Source organism: Ochotona curzoniae, unplaced genomic scaffold (assembly GCF_017591425.1).
Source record: "Ochotona curzoniae isolate NIBS_2020 unplaced genomic scaffold, NIBS_Ocur_1.0 contig_899, whole genome shotgun sequence".
Lineage (NCBI taxonomy): Eukaryota > Metazoa > Chordata > Mammalia > Lagomorpha > Ochotonidae > Ochotona > Ochotona curzoniae.
The window spans coordinates 5,464,363-5,477,428 of NW_024466605.1; the positions used below are offsets into that span (position 1 = coordinate 5,464,363).

At 48.7% G+C, this 13,066-nt stretch overlaps 1 non-coding gene across 1 annotated transcript; it reads right to left on the bottom strand.

Moving 5' to 3' along the window:
- Positions 1-12,918: 12,918 nt before the first annotated feature.
- Positions 12,919-13,022, bottom strand: LOC121165590. Its single transcript, XR_005885292.1, has one exon. It is a non-coding gene; the product is annotated as a small nucleolar RNA U13 (small nucleolar RNA).
- Between the last annotated feature and the right edge of the window lie 44 nt (positions 13,023-13,066).

Here is a 13,066-nt window from a genome sequence, read left to right on the forward strand (position 1 = left end):
CAGGTCCAGGGTCCCAAAGCTTTGGGCCTGCTTTCCCAGGCCACAAGCAGGGAGCTAGATGGCAAGTGGAGAAGCTAGGACACAAAGTGGTGCCCATACGGAATCCTAGCATACACAAGGCAAAGATTTCGCTACTAGGCCAATTCCAGGCCCTACCTCTGTTTTTCAAATGAAATATATAAAAGGAAAAAAAAAAATGTTTTTACTTGAGTCACAGATCTGCTGCATCATTCCCCAAGAGGTAGGGTGCATCCGAAGCTGGCAGGCACGGACACAAGGCCTTGGGCCATCCGACCATAGCAGAGCTGGATTGGAAGCGAAGCACCAGGGACTTGGACCATCACTCATCTGGACAGCAGTGCTGCAGGCAGGGGATCTGCTCACTGTACCACCATACTGGCTGAAGGATGCTGGCATCTGCACTGCTGAGCTAACCACCTGCTCCACCTTTTCCACTGATAGAGGAGACAAAGCCCTCTGCCTCACCTTCGAAGCAAACATAGATGCATGTTTCTAATGCTTAACGACAAGCTGATACATTAATCTGAGTAGTCTAGATTAGGACTAATACCAAAGTACATAAAGACCTGATCAAGCCAGTCTTGTTCATCTGATTTCTGGAATTTTTTTTTTTTAAGATTAAGGAATATTCCAACAACTAAGAGTCAAAACCAACAGAATCGTGCTTCTAATTCAAGTCATTTTCGAAGCCCTTAACATCACCAAAACAGGTGGTGCGGGTGCAGGTTGCTACCCTAGAGGCTCGATTTCTTCTTACCAGCTGATAATCATGCCACCTCCAGGTGCTGCCTGGTAACACTTAATAGCTGCCTAGACACATAGACCTTGTCCTCAGGCCCTCCGACATTGCTGGTCAATCCTACTGAGAGGTTTCTTTAGTCGTCATGAGCCTGGAGCAGCTGAGCCACAGCTGCCCCCCGCTTGGTGGAACACAGCAATACCCATGCCATCCTGGAAGGCTAGCACAACATACAAGGCTCCTCCAAAAGGTCCATGGGGAAGAAGTGGAATTAAGACATTTCTTTTGGTACAAAAAGGTCTTGAAACCCATGCAGTGTGTTTGTACGTATTTTCTGTGAACATTTTAGAAGACCGCATAGTGTGCTGCGAGTCAGATATGCAAGAGGTAAGAGGCACATGCACACAGAAGGTCCAGGCCAGCGGGCAGGGCGGTGCCTTCCCAAACCCACCCCCGTGATCGTGTCATCACCGTGGAGGTTTTTTGCACAGGTTGCACTATAGACAGCCTCAAGGTGCAGCTGGGCAACCCGAGTCATTGGCACCTGTCCTGCTGGCTTCTTCTGCCCCAAGGTAGGCTTGTTCTCGCTACCCCTTCCCCTTTACACTGAGGGGTGACCCTTGCTCTGTAGAACCCCAGCCCCCTACTTCTCACTTGCTGCTGCCAAGCCTGATGGGCCTGGTCTTGATCAGGGACACCCTGTCTGGTATTGTCACTTCTCTTAGTGTGGAGAGTAAAGTGTGTTTCCTAAGCAACCAGAAACCACTCCCAAAGCCCCGCAGGGTGGAAGTTTTGTTGGGATCAGGTGGAGGACTTGAGTAGTTAATTTCCACTCTCCTATCTTAGAAACTTCAGGAGCCAGCACAAGAGTTCAATGGTTAATTACCTACAAACACTGGCATCCCACATAGGTGCTGGTTCATGTCCCAGCTGCTTCAGTTCCCATCCAGCTCCCTGCTTGTGGTCTGGGAAAGCAGCAGAGAATGGTCCAAAGCCTTGGGATCCTGTGCCTATGTGGGAGACCCGGAAGAAGCTGCTGGCTTTGGATAAGCTCAGCTGTGTTTGTTTGGAAAATAAACCAGCAGATGGAGGACTTCTCTATTTTCTCTAAACCTGTCTTTCCAATAAAAATAAATCTTTAAATTTTTTTTTTAATTCATTTTGAATGGCCTGACGTGATAGCATAATGGTTAAAGTCCTTGCCTTGCATGCGCCGGTTCTAATCCCAGCAGTCCCACTTGCCATCCAGCTCCCTGCGTGTGGCCTGGGAAAGCAGTCAAGGACAGCCCAAAGCCTTGGGACTCTGCACCCGCATGGGAGTCCCGGAAGAAGCTCCTGGCTCCTGGCTTTGGATTGGCTCAGCTCCAGCCATTCTGGCCGCTTGGGGAGTGAACCATCAGACAGAAGATCTTCTCTCTGTCTCTCCTTATCTCTGTATATCCGCCTTTCCAATAAATAAATCTTTAGGAAACATTCATTTTGAAAAGCACAGTGATAAAGGGAGGGGTTCACTCCCTTTGGTTCATCGGTTCATTGGCTCCCACTTGTTCACTCCCAAAAGGCCTCAGCAGCCACGGCTGGGCCAGACCAAATGCAGGAGCCTGGAACTCCATCCGGATCTCCCACAGGGGTGGCAGGGGCGAAAGGGCTTGGCCATCATCCACTGCTTTCTCAAACCAGAAGCAGAGAGCAGGACTGAAAGTGGAGCAGCAGGAACTCAACAACCAGCACTGTCAAGTGGAATGTCTGCATCACAGGCACAGCTCAACCTGCTCTGCTCCCTCAAGAAAGACCTTCAGTGATAACTGATCAGAATGTTAGCAATAAAAAGTCTCTTTACCAGTTTCCAAGCCACAAAGTCAACATACACAAGAGACAAATTGCCTTGTTATTTCCAGGGCTTCCACTGAGTTAGGTAAAACAGTCTGTTCTGATAGCATTTAGCTGATCAGATATGAATCGGCAGCTGCTGACACGAAGCTTACATTCACAAGTCCACTTCCATAAAGTCCAAGTGTGGTCTTATTACTGAGTTCCAAGATTCTGGAGAGCCTGCTACCACGGTCGGACACTCTGCCAGGCTGTGGGAGACAGCCTTGATTTGGGGATGCGGCACACATGCTCCACTTGCTGAAAACACATTTGTAGGAAGGAGGCAGACACCCTGTGTGCCACCGGCTTGGAATGTGCCTTTCAACAAATGTGCCTAGCTGGGACATAAGGCCTGAGTCTCCAGAAAGAACATGGACAAAGCCGCACAAGCATTAGCCAGCCAGTTTGGGGACAGGCACGGTGAGCAATCCAGTATGAGGTTGTGGGCAAAGGCCAGAGGCTAGGGAAGCGCCACATGTGGTCAGGAACCCTGGACTTGATACAGTGTAGATCTGCAAATATCCTGAGCACATTTGAGAGCAGAAACACCTTCTAGTGTTCTAGGCAGCTACCTCAAGCCTGGTATGGTTCTCATTACTGAAGAATCTGCACCCTGAGTGTGTTTCAACCAGTAAAAAAAAAAAAAACGAAGGAAGCTAGGTAATCATCCTACACACCAGGCTTCCTACCTCAATGATCTTATCTGTGGCAACCAAACACCCTGGGCTCAGATAATGAGCTCTTAACTTCTCTGCAGGGTTTTTTCACCAAAGACATTTTGCTTTCCCTTCCAAATATACCTCTCTGAGTTTTAGGTTAGGGGAGAAAAGGCTGAGAAAAGCACAAAGCTTGCCCACGATGACAAAAATAATAATGAGGGCAAGCACAAACCCAGGCCGTGTGGATCTCAATTTGATTTTGTCCTCATTGCCCCCTGAGCTTTGGAAGCTGACATCTATGAAAGCATTCGAGGCAGTAGCAGGTGCTAGAGAACTCTGGACTGGCGCAGTCAGGGAAAACAGAATTGCCAAATGAGCAGTGTACTTGAATTATCTACAGCCCCAAGGGTGGGTCGTTCCATTCCACAGTGGATCCAGACTTGGCAAAGTGGGTCACTGGGACGGGGATGAGGAATTTCAAATTCCTTATTGGACAGAATGTGAACATCTCTGATTGCCCTGGCTGACAGATCTCTCACTCCCCAAGAGGCTGTTACCATCAGAGCTTTGCTGATCTGAAGCAAGGAGCCAGGAGTTTCTTCCAAGTCTCCTGTGTGGGTGCAGGGGTTCAAGGACTTGGGCCATCCTTGACGGCTTTCCCAGGTTATAAGCAGGGAGTTAGATTGGAAGTGGAGCTGCTGAGACTTTAACTGGTGCCCATATGAAATGGCAGCACCACAGTCAGGATCCGCTGACACCGTGCCAACTCCTACATTTCTTTTTTAAAGATTTATTTTTATTTGAAAGGCAGAGTTACAGGAAGAGAAGGAGGCAGAGAGACGATTTTCCATTCACTAGTCCACTCCCCAAAAGTTTGCAATGGCTAGAGCTGGGCCAATCCAAAGACAGGAGCCTCTGGAACTTCCTCTGGGTCTCCCACATGGGTACAGAGCCCAAGGACTTGAGCCATCCTTTGCTGTTTTCCCTGGTCCAGAAGTGAAATATCCAGAGCCAACACAATGGTTCAACTGGCTAATCTGCATGTGAATACCAGAATCCCACATGGGCACTGGTTCATGTCTCCACTGCTCCACTTCCTATCCAGCTTCCTGCCTGAGGCCTAAGAGGGCAGTGGAAAATGGCTCAAGTCCTTGCCCCCTATATCCACGAAGGAGACCCAGAAAAAGCACCTGGTTCTTGGCTTTGGGTCAGCTCAGCTCTTGCCATTGTGATCATTTGGGGAGTGAACCCGTGGATGAAATATCTTTCCCTGTCTTTCCTTCTCTCTATAAATCTGTCTTCCCAATAAACAAAATAAATCTTAAAAAGAAAAAAGGGGTCCAACCCATAGCCTAGTGGCTAAGGTCCTTGCCTTGCACGTGCTGAGATCCCATGAGTGCTGGTTCTAATCCCGGCGGCCCCGCTTCCCATCCAGCTCCCTGCTTGTGGCCTGGGAAAGCAGTCGAGGACGGCCCAAAGCTTTGGGACCCTGCACCCGCGTGGATGACCTGGAAGAGGCTCCAGCCTCCTGGCTTCAGATCAGCACAGCTCTGGCTGTTGCAGGCACTTAGGGAGTGAATCAATGGAAGATCTTCCTCTTTGTCTCTTCTCATCTCTGTATATCTCTGACTTTGCAATAAAAATAAAATAAGTCTTAAAAAAAAAGGTGGAGTAGCTAGGAGTTGACCTACACCCATTATGCGAGGACAGTGCCACAAGTGGAAGTTTAGCCCTGCTACTGATCACAATAAAATGCCCATGACTGAGTCTTTTAAAAGTTTATGGAAAATGTTCATTATGTTTTAAATGTATGTATTTGACGGTCATGGAGAAAGGCAGACAGGGAGGGAGAGAGTCTGTCACTCTTCAAACGCCCAGAACAGCCAGGGCTGGGCACAAATTCAAGTCTCAGAGAGATAGGGACCCAACTGCCAGAGCCATCATCACTGTCCCGTAAGGCCTGCAGAAATGCTAGAGTCAGCAGCTAGAGCTGGGAATCGAACCCAAGGACTTCAGTATACGAGGCAGGTGTTTGAGCCTTGGCATTTGGATTGCAGCATAGACCCTGAAGGGTCCAGACTCTGCTTGGTTGCCCCACGCACACCCCAGCACAGTGGAAGGTTTTTGTTTTGTTTTAGAGAGCTTGCTTTTGCCATCGGTAAGGGGATGATCTGATCGGAAGCCTGCCTTTCAGTGTGCAGGCAAACAGACGACTTTGTTACATTTTGGAGAGTCGCTCTGACTTCAGGGTGGCTTGGCAGCAACTCCAGTATGAAGCCATCTACACTTGAAAATGTGGTGACGGCAATCTAGAGTTCGTGGCTGTCTCAGTTAACTTTTAACCCTGCTAAATGAGACACTGTGTGGCAAGACAAAGTGCTTGAGAGGGTAGGGCATGCTCCCTTCACTGCACATACTAACATTTCTTGCCTAATTACCCACAGAATCGTCTCATTTTGGGTGTTTTCCACACCCTAAATTTAGCAAGCTAGAATTATCTTTTAAGCACCACTGTAGGCAACCTTTTTTGGAGGAAGTCTGCCAACCGGGTGGGGGAGATGTCTGGGTTTCCTGGTGGGTAGGAATCCATCGCCTTAGCTTCATCACCCTGCCGAGAAGCAAGAGTGTATACCCTGGAGACACAGCAAAGACTGCAACCCGACAAGCTCACTGTATGTTTGCAGAGTCTCAAGCATCCATGTTCGGTTTGAGGACCTTCAGACACCACCGACTGCCCTGCCAGGCGTTCCGTGGAGTTGCTACTCACGACTAGTGCATTCTTGAAGACAGGATTCAGCACTTTTTGCTTACAGACCTGGCAACACTAACATCTGCTTATAAAAACAGGTTTTTATTAAAGTTGTGCCCCTGGAGAAGAAAGGTTTTTATTAAAGTTGTCCCCCTGGAGAAGAAAGCCATCAGAAGCAATTTCTAGAAAGTCTTGCTTACCCAACAAAAAGGCGTGATGCTAGCCCAGATGAAGAAAAGAACGGTTTTGAATGAATGAGTTTTGTTCATAGTAACCAGTTTTGAAAAGCAGAAGGGCCCAAGTGTTAAGGAAACAAAAGCCTCGCTGGTGAGCAGGCAGCGCTGAGACGTGCCTGTGTTGTAGGCAAACGTGGGGACTTTCCCTTCGTGCGGGCTCATTATGAGATTAATTCGTAAAGGAGAATAAACAAAGCCAGCTTTGGAATCCAAAGAATGGGTGGTAAGCCCAGCTCTGCTTCTAATTAGCTGGGCGACCCCGGCCTTCTCCTCCACTCCCTCTAAGCCTCATTTATCTCCTCTGTAAAATGGAGATAATGGTAACTGCCTCTGGGTGTGCTGAAAAACACATAACAAATGTCCATGAAAGACTCAGAGTCATACTAATTATGAACTTGCAGCCAGATGAGGAAGTGAAATCAAGTCAGTAAGAAATAAGGAAGTTTATGCATTCCCACCATCCCCAGCATCCTAATGAACACAGCTGTCTTTTGTTGAGCGTGTATTTATGTCACGGGATTGGCCTCACTTCATGGAGCACAGCTGATATCCATTGACTACACCATTTATAGCTAATTCTGACATGGATCATTGTACTTAAAAGTCAACCTTTTCAGATGAATTCAATAACCAACATGTTGAGTTGGTATGTGCCAGTATGTGCTAGTATGTACCAGTCACGGTGCCAACGAACAAGAACAAAACTGTGTCAACTCCTAAGATGTGTGTAGTTTACTGGAATGACAGAAAACACATATACACATGAATAGGCACCACCAGAAGGTGCACAATGCCCAACTAAATAAACATGGAGGGGGTGGGCCATGTGGGGCGCAGCACATACCAGAATACCAGAGAATTGGATCTGGAGGCAGATTGTGTAGGGGATTCATGGGCTCATCTCTGTAGTCCTGCAGCACCTGCTACTTGGCACAGAGAGCTGATGTGATGGCAGGCTGAGCTAGGCTGGACCGCTGAACTTACCAGACAGGAGCCTTTCTGATAAAGGAGCTAGGGCTGAGAGAAAACCGTGTGGGGCCAGGCTGCAGCACCCACTCACACAAAGGCCGGGACTGAGGACAGACCATGCCAAGCAGGACTGCTGCAGCCACCAGTTTGCGTGGGATCCAGGGCTAGGATCAAGCTTCTTAAGGGAATTTGAGCCTCAACTCCTGCTGGGAAACATAAGGGTGAGGGCTAAGGGTTTGTGGGGAGGCACCCATGCCAGGCAAGGCTGCAGTGCTCCTCGGCATTTGTGTGGGCAGGTATGGGACAGGCCAGGCTTACCAGGCTGCAGCACCTGCTGGCTTACACAAGAACCAGGACAGGGTGTAGGCCACGCCTTGCTGGGTTAGGCTGCAACCTGACAGCAAGAGCTGACACTGCCAGTGGATCATTCCATTCTGGGCCGAAGCACCTGCCAGAACACAAAGACCCAGGCTTGGAATGGGTCTGATAGGGGGAACTATGGAGCTTCTGTGCTGAGCTATAGCTTACATTGTTGAGTGTGAGAGCCAGGGCTGTGGGTGGACCAAGCTGGGCAAGCTGTAGCACCCACTGGCATAGATGTGGACTGAGTCTGCGGACCGGCCAAACTAGACTAGATTCCAGTACCCTCTGGTACTCATAGGAGCCAGAATGGGCATGAGACAGGCCAGGTTAGGCCATGGCATCTGCTGGGTCACGTGAGAGCCAGATATGAGGGTGGGCCAAGCTGGGTTAGGCTGTAGCACTCACCAGTGAGAGCTGGAATGGTATAGGCCAGTCAGGCTGGGAGGAATACCCTCCAGTGGGATTCCTCTGGGATTGGGGACTGGGCAGCAGTATCCACCAGCACATGTAAGATTTATTCTCTGGGAAACCCCTGCTAGGCTGCAGCTCCTGCTGGTGTGCACAACAGCCAGGCCTGGGAGCACACATACATGTGAGCTAGGTCTAGGGGCAGGCTGAACAGGGTCAGTTCACAGCACATACTAGCATGAGTGAGAGAGAGCACAGGGTGCAGGCCAGGCCAGGCCAAACTGCAAGGCTCACAGTTCACATGAGGGCTGAGGTTGAGAATGGGCCAGAATGAGCTAGGCTGCTGTACCCACTGGCAAAAGCTGGACTAGGGGTGGGTTGGACTAAGCCAGGCTATATTACCTGCTGTTGAATGCAGAAACTGGGGGCAATACCTGCTGGCAGGTGCTAGATCTAAGGCTAAGAGCAGACCTAGTAGGGGAACCTCTGGGACTTCCCTGCTGGGCTGCTGCTTTCATGGATAAGCATGACAGCAGGATGGGGGAAAGCCAGGCTAAACTAGGCTACCAAATCTGTTGGCATGGGAGAGAGCCGGAATGGCTGTGAACCATCCAGACTAGGCTAGAGCACTAGCTGGCAAATGCCAGGACGGGGTACATGTCATGTCAGGCTAGACAGCAGTACCCCATGGCACTCACAAGGCATGGGACTGGGAGCCTGCCTCACAGGGGAACTATGGACACTCCCTTGCTAGGTTGCACCTATTGCTGGTAAGCATGATAATCAGGGCTAGCGATGGGCCAGGTTGGACAAGGCAGCAGCACCTGTTGGCATACATGAGCACAGGGTCTAGGGCTGGAGCAGGCCAAATCAAACTGCAGCACCCATTATTAGTCCCGAGTTGGACAGGATGCAGGCTGGGTCATGCTAGACCACAGCAGAGGCAGGCACGTTCAAAAATCAGGGATGGGTCCGGGGTGTGGGAGGATTTGTTATTGGGGATCTCCCCCAAATAGGCTGTGACACCTACTATTACTTATGAGAAACAGGTCTGTGGTGAGCTGGCTGGCTGGGCTGGGCCACAGCACCATTGGTTCAGATCGTGTGAGATATCACGCTGAGGAGGAACTGAAAAGATACCTGTGTCCACCAGTATGTGCATTGGCTGGTGCAAGTGACAGTCTCAACCTGACCTTGTACTAGCTGGCACACACAAGAATCAAGTCTGAGGTCACTCCAAGCAAGGCTTCTTGGTGGGGAATATCTAACTAGATAGCTGGACTCAGATCCCGCCCACAGAGAAAAATCACAGGATGTGTGGGCCAACCTTGGCCTGGGCTTCCTCAGTTGCTGATGCAGTGGACAGCATGCCCAGATGCACATGGGAGCCATGACAGCAGCTCATCTAGGCCAGTGGGGGATGTTGACTGCCTCATCAGAGCATGGAAAGCAGAACAGGTTGGACCACTTTCTTGGCCTAGCTTTGCAGCATATTCCTGGGTCTGTGGAAGGTGAACTTTGTTAACCAATTGCCCCTGGAAAGATTCTCTCAACCCTGACACAATGAAACCAACAATGTCCCAGAACTATCAAAACCATTCAAGTAACACCCTCAGAACACTCTTCCCCACATTTGGGGTCTCTGGGGCATCATCAAATGGTCGTCCCCTATCTTGCTCCACACCTGATCTTCCTCACTCTGGCTGGAAGCCCACATGGGTGTGCATCCCATGTAAGCAACATTAAAAGAAAATTAAAATTAAAAAATTAAAAATAATCCATGCTAACATTAATGCAAGACTTTGCAGTTCCAACAATAGCAACAGCAAAGATATTTATTATGGCAACAGGCCTAGGAAAACAAAGACAGCCCAAAGCTTTGGGCCCCTGCACCCATGTGGGAGACTCAGAAGTTGTTCCTGGCATCACACCAATCTAGCTCCAGCATTGCAGTCATTTGGGGAGTGAACCAGAGGATGGAAGATCTCATTTTCTGACCTTCCTCTCTGCCTTTCAGATACATAAAATAATTTAGAAAAAAAAAAGTTTCAAGGTTCACATGGTGGCATAACAAGTTAAGCCTCCACTTGGGGTGTTTGTATTCCATAAAGGCACAAGTTCGAGTCTTGGCTGCTCCACTTCGGATTCAGCTCCCTTCCAATGGTCTGAGAAAGCAGTGGAGGATGGTCCAAGTCCTTGGGCACCTGTACTCATATGTGAGACCTGAAATAAGCTGCTGGCCAGCTTTGGACTGGACTAGCTCTGGCTGCTGCACTTCTATGGGGAGTGAACCAGCAGGTAGGAGTTCTTGCTCTCTTTCATCTCTCTCTAACGCTGCCTCCCATTTTATAAAAATAAATAAATAGTCTTAAAGTTTCTCCTCAACCTTTTTTCTTGTAGTTTCCATAGCTATGGGCAATGGTTGCTCTATTCCAATGCTGGCAGGCGTTATGAACAGCAATGGTCCAATTCTACCAACCTTGTTCCATTCATTATCCTCCAGGACTCTCTGCCAGCGCTGAACTTCCCAGTAGGATAACTGCTTAAATTTATCCTTTCATTTACCATTTTCTTTTTTCAAAATCAAATTCATTCATTAGCTGATGCAGAGGTTTAAAAAAAAGTATTTTCTTTTTAGTATTACTATGAATACATTGGTTTGCACATAATTGATATGCTTCAATTCATGACAATCATGTTTCTTTCCTCTGCTTAACATGTTTCATCTGGACTCTTAAGTTCTTCAGAATAATCTCAGTAGCATTTGATAGCTATCCTGCCTTCTGGCACAACAAAATGCCATGGGCCCATTTTGTACAACTTTGTCCCCAGCTCGGAAATGATTCATTTCCTAAAGGATTTCTGGCTCTTATTAGTGGAAAATGGCACTTAGACTATGAATTTGGACACTAAAAGTGATTATGCTATTGGGCTATCATTGCTTCCTGATATTTTTCATTTTTAAAGAAATATTTATTTCTTTATATTGCAAAGGAGATTTAAAGGGAGAAAGAGAGAACTGGAGCTTCTTCCAGGTCTCTCAAACATGACCAGGGACCCAAGCACTTGCACCATCTTCTGCTGCTTTCCAAGGCACATTAGCAGGAAGTGAATCACAAGAGGAGCAGCCTGGAACTGATGCCCCTAACGGGATACTGGCACTGCAACTGGTGGCTTTATTCCTTATGCCACACTATCAACTCCAAACTTACCAGTGTTAAAGTTAGTTTCAAGGTCAGTATTGTGACATCCCATATTAAGCTGTACCAGTGATGCCTCATATCAGAGGGCCAGTTTGAGTCCCAGCTGGTCTGTATCCCATCTAGGTCCTTGCTGGAATGCCAAAGCATTAAGTAGCAGCAGATGCCCAAGTGTACTCGGGCCCTGGCTATGCATGTGGGAGATCCAGGTCAGGTCCATCCTTCTGGCTCCCCAGGCATTGTAGCAAGAGCGAGCAGGTGGAACATCTGTGTGTCTATCCGTAACTGCCTTTCAAAGTCAGTTTCTTATTTTTCTGTGTGGAGATCCCAGGGACCAGATCTATATGGATCATTTGTTCCTTTCCTTAAATGCGAATTTTCTTTTTGAAAAAATTACTTTCGTTGGAAAGCCGGATGTACAGACAGGAAAGGCACAGCAAAAGATCTTCCCCTACTGGTTCTCTTCCAAGATAGCCATGATGGCTGTGGCTGAGCCAATCCAAAGCCAGGAGCTTCTGAGTTCCCATGTGGATGCAGGAGTCCAAGGGCTTGAGCCATCCTCCGCTGCTTTCCCAGGCCATAAGAAGGGAGCTGGATAGGAAGTGGAGCAGCTGAGAAAGCAAACCCATCTCATACAGGATGCCAGCACTTCTAAGCAAACGATTGGCCAACTGAGCCCTTGTGTTGGCCCCTACATGCTTATTTCTTATAAAAGTTATACTGTAGAGCATTTAGATGATTTCAAAGTCAAAACGATTAAACAGATGGTTTTATGGTTTTACTCACAGACGCTTCCTTTTCATTGTGATTTCCTTTACCCTGTTAGGTGTTTAGGCATTTACAGCGCACACTGCCTTGGTGCTCACATGTCCTTCACCACGGCTGCTTCTCATCTGAGGGCAGGGACCCGGGCTCCACCTTGCCCGAGCTCCATGCAGCGCCAAGGCAGCCACGGGGGAAGGCCCTCCTTCCTCAGCACTGGCTGCTCAGCGTAGCTTTGTGCAGATGACGCGGTTGGGTAAAACAACCCCCACCTACTGTCTGGCTAAACGGTGCCAGACACCAGACACGGAGACACCCACGGCCCCTGATTCCAGGGAACTAGATGCAAGAGGCGGTAGTTGCTGCAACACAGCCCTTTCCCGCTAAGGCAGCATGCACTTGCATCCGCCCAGCTCCCGCCTGCACACAGCAGTTACGTGCTGACTGGCTTGATGCTTCCACTCGGGCCTGAGAGCCTTGGTGTGGTGAGAGGTCGACAGTGGCACTACGGGAGGGTCATCACCGACCGCCCCGGAAACGGAAGTTGGACACACCTGTGCAGAACTTACAACGTTTACATGTTTAGTTCATTTATTACTCACAGCCATTCTATCAGATACAGATTATTTTGCACTTCTAAAAATTATTATCAGGCATTTGGGAACAGAGAGGTTGCCCAACTTCTGCACAAACCAAGTCGCAAAAGTGCACCTGAAACTGCCGCGCTCACAGCGCAGGGAGACTCAGTGGGCAATCGAGGTTGCAAGCTTCTGCTACAATGCCAAACACGGGAACCGGATCAAACACCTCAGAACCTAAAGCACCGTCACATAATATAAGAGAAACAAAACATCCTGAAAGCGAAAATCAAAAACAAACCACCACCAGAAGTAACCGAGCTTTCAGAGTCTTAGAGCGAAGCCAGGATCCCCGTGGTCCGAGTCAGACGGGTAATGTGCCGACGTCGTAACAAGGTTGGAGGGAGGCACATATCACACAGCCGTGTGCAAACCCAATCATCATGCTTATGAACCACAAAAGGATCAAGCTCGATGCTTTCACCAAGAAGCCCTAAGTACACGTCACAC